Source organism: Hippoglossus hippoglossus, chromosome 21 (assembly GCF_009819705.1).
Source record: "Hippoglossus hippoglossus isolate fHipHip1 chromosome 21, fHipHip1.pri, whole genome shotgun sequence".
Classification (NCBI taxonomy): domain Eukaryota; kingdom Metazoa; phylum Chordata; class Actinopteri; order Pleuronectiformes; family Pleuronectidae; genus Hippoglossus; species Hippoglossus hippoglossus.
Window position 1 is genome coordinate 1,005,140 of NC_047171.1, and position 4,475 is coordinate 1,009,614.

Genomic DNA, 4,475 nt, shown 5'->3' on the forward strand with positions numbered 1-4,475 from the left:
TGTGCGTGTCCGGACGCTAGGGGGCGGTGGTGTCCAGCAGCAGAACACACTCCATGGAAACAAGTTTTATTATAAAAACTTCAGGTTTGAACTATTTATTCATAAAAACCATGATTAAAAACAGTAATAATAATAATAGTAATAAAAAAATAAATAAATGAACCTTTGAATATATTTACCCTTCAATGTATCATTATATAATTACACTTCTTTTATTATTGATTTTTACAGTTTATGTTTGTTACTCCTCGTAAGTCACGTGACACCTTCCTGTTTAATCCCAACTGGTTCACTGAGACAAACTCGACTTGTCGAGACGCGTCTCAAACGTTTCTACGTAACAAGCAGCTGAGTGACGGGCGGGGGGGATGCTGGCTGTCGCAGCACGTTGGAGGCTGTCAGTCAAACTGATGAATGGGTGAGAGGTCAAAGACACAGAGGACTAATATCTGTTATCCTCAGGGAGCAACATCTGGTTCCACTGCACAGCTGTTCACCAGCGTCCAACCACCTCACTAATAATCACTTTGGTTTATGAGTTTCACAGGAAACACGTCCGAGGACAAGAACACAAACAAAACAAAGGGAGATGAAGAACGTGTGTTGTGGACAAGACTGGTCCAGACGGGAGGTGATGAAGATGAGGGTCATGAGTCAGAGAGGGAAGAGCGGAGAAATATTTCTGAGGTGGTGAAGACACATTTTGTTGAGGTGAGACTGAAGGTGGAGTCCAGAGTGACGCCCAGGTCCTGGACCTCTGGGGGGGGGGGACAGCTGTTCACCAGAGCAGCGCCTTGGGAACCACAAGCCAACCAATAAGAAGCTTTTGGCTCAAACTAAGTGTGAACTGACAGATCTGACAGATTCCACAGAGACATCCAGGCTCAGGTTCTAACAACAATAACATCTGAAAATCTATTTGAATAAAGCTCTGAGTCAATAAAGAGAGTCAGAGTCTCAGTGAAGATCTGAGGAGGAGGAGTCAGACAGAATCTGGTGTTTTGGTTTCCAGCTCGTTGAAACTGGATCTTATCACCAGAAAAGTCCGGAGGCTCTCAGGACTTGAAGGTTCACACCTTCAGCTCCTCTGGAGGATCTGCAGCAGATTTATATCAACAGGGAACCGTTCACACATTATTAATAAACTGTTTCATCTGGTTCTGAGTTAAGATGCAGCAGCTTAATGTCACTGTTGTGTTGGTTGAGCTGCTTCAGGAAATCATCTTTGTGTTGAATCACAGTGAGACCTCCTCCTCCTGCTTCTCCTCCTCCTCCTCCTGCTTCTCCTCCTCCCTCCTCCCTCCCTCCTCTCTCCTCCCTCCTCCCTCCTCCCTCTCTCCTCCCTCTTCCCTCCTCCCTCCTCCTCCTACTCCTCCCTCCTGCTCCCTCCAGCTTCTGAAGTGTGAATAGTATCCTGAACATTAAACTCAGCAGGAAGCTCCTAATTATGATGGGCCCCTGCTGCGCTACAGGAACCTGAGGATTCCTCTGTCTGCCCCGACTGAACCTGGCTCTGTGGGGCCACAGGGGGCCACAGGGGGCCCCGGGGCCCCTTTAATCAGTTTGTGAAGAAGTGGAGCTTCAGTCAAGATGCACAAACTGTTTTTACAGTGAAATGAACGATCAGGAGTTTTGTATTTTCTGAAGAGGTGGAGCTCGTCAGTTTAAATGATGAAGACGTGTTGCACAGATGAAGGTTGAAGTAGTTTTTAATATTTCAGTGTTTGTTCTTCTCCAGTGTTTTTCATCTCCCTGCAGCTTCCTGTTTGTCTTTAACCTCTCGCTGCTCTTGGACCAGTTTCTGTGTGATGTTGTCTCAGGTGGCAGATCCACTACCCGTCTATTCTCCGTTAACATTTTCTGCTCTAGTTACACACCACCGCCCCCGGAGGGCACAAACAACCCTGGCAACAAGCGGGCGGTGGCGGTGACTGGCTGCGACTGTGACTCCGCAGCGAGCGGCGCGTCTGATTGGCCCTGCTGCGACCGATAAAGTGCAACACGAGCTCCCAAACAAAACGCGTTCCACAGAGCAGCTTCTCCTGCAGCTCGTGGAGCCGAGGCGCCGGCTGAGCTCCGGCTCGTTCACAGGAGAGTTAAAGCAGCGAGTTGTGACCCACTGACTTCACTCACTCTCTGGAGAAATGTCCCACAATCCTTTGCTGTCCCACTTATTTTCCTTTTCACACCTTTAGGCTCAGGTCTTTGAACTTTCCCGTCTTCAAAACACAGAAATAATCCAATTAGCTTCAGTGATGTGAATCCTGGATGTGAGCGGGACGGGGGTCACACTGGTTTAGAGCTGGAGGAGAAACGGTTCAGCCACATGGTCCCAGTGAGTGGAACCAGGTCCGAGAGGAGGCGGAGCTCAGGTCCATCACCGTGACGACGGGTCACCTGCTGCTGCTCTGCGTCACACCTGTCAATCACTGTCAAAGAGAAACATCACGACTGAACACAAAAAATGTATTCACAAAAAAACTATTTTAAATGAATTGTCACGAGAAACAGCATCATGAGCAGAGGAAGCAGAAAATAACTCGTTAAATAAATGTTTGTAAAGATGTTTCTGTCAGTTCAGGTCGTTCTTATCTGATGTTTGTTCAAGTTATGATGAGACGTCATGATTGACAGCTGAGACTGACTCCTGATTGGTTGAGAGTATGGGCGGGGCCTCGATACCACAGCTCCATGATCACTGCTGCACAGACTCAGAGTGTAAATAACATCACCACCACAAGATGGCAGCGTTCGTAGCCCAGATATTTTGGCTTCATTTTTGGAGATGCGTCGTCCATCTTTATTTAGAGTCGTGTAACCATAACGACGATGTATTTTAAAACTAAAGCGTATTAGTAAGCGTCTCTACCTCTCGTTAGAAAGCCTGCCGGTAACATCTGTTTGGCTTGGACAGTAAAATCCAGCATTTTATCAACTGAGCGTTTCCACAGAATCGTTCTGAGACGTTTTAAAGGTGACGTGTCGTCAGCAGGTGAGAATTCATCCTCCAGAGGTTTATAAAGAGCTGTGGTCTGGATCAACAGGATCTCAAGGGAACCAGCCGGTTCTGAACCTCTTTGAAGACTCAGATCCTGATGGATGTCGACACGACGTCTCCGACTGATCCGTCTCTGCCTCGCAGATCAAAAGCTCTTTAAAATCACTGAGTCGCTCGCAGGTCGAGACAAAGACGCTCCGAGCAGCTGAGGACGAATCAGACTCGACTCATGTTCGTCCAGTTCACAAGTCAACGATCAACCTCTAAATGAGATGAGAAGTTTTTATTCAGTTAAACATTTATCTTTTCATCAGATTCTTGTAAAGTGATTAACAAGTGAGTGAAGCATCGAAGCTTCAGGAGGAGACTGAAGAAAACTGAATCTGATCCATGTCTGGAAACAGCCTCAGTTACTATTACTTTCAGTAACTAGTTACTAGTTAATTATACAGTTTCACACTGAGATGACGAGTCGCTGCTGAATCTGATCGTTTGTCCAATCAGAGGAGAGACGGTTTCTTTCAGAGGCCTGAGTGAGTTTGAGGTAAATAAAGATTTAAACCTTTAAATTACATCTGGAAACGTCCGACTTCACAGTGAACGATCAGAGCAGCGACGGAGGTTTGATTCCCAGATTGAGACGTTAAATCATCAGCTGCTGAAGAAGATAATCTCTGTGTAATATTCAAAAACACATTTTCTGTACTTAGAGTGAAAAAGGATTTAAAAATAATAATCTCCTCATTGCTGTGATTTTTTAAATCAGAACCTTCGAGGGATAAAAACGTGTGAGTTGTTTTTATTAAAATCTCGGTCAGACACTAACATCATCTGTCGCACTCGGACGATGTCGACTTTGAGCGATCAGGTGAAAATCTGAAACATCCGTCACCTCTTTGATCGTTGACCTGCATCAGGTCAGCGGCTCAGCAGATCGTCTTCATGTCAACACGGCTTAGTCTTCTACGACACGCCACGTTTCACCCGTCTGCTCCTGGAATCACAGCCGTGAACACACGGACACAAAGATACGAACAGAAACACTCACAAGTCTTTTTTATATAAAGATCAGTGACGAAGCTAAATGAAGCTGAATTTTCTCTGATCCAGGAAACGTCACGTTGAGGTTTTGACGTCGTGGAGCCGGGACATCGAGGTCCCGCCCCTTCACTCATCATTGATTTAATCCTCCTGAAACTAGAGACTGAGACATGAACTCCTGAATGTTTACTGACGTTATAAAGTGAGAAGTAGAGTCACTTTCTATAGAGTTCTATAGAAACTACCAGGGGAGTCGCCCCCTGCTGGTCACTACACAGAACACAGGCTCCTCATGATAAAGACGTATTGAAACTTCCTCATCATCACTCGACAATAATACGTTGTTGTTCTCTTGGATCCTTTTTGTGTTACATTGTGTAGATGTTAGTTTTTTCTGATTGTCTAGTTTCCAGTTCACACTGGTTATTGGACATTT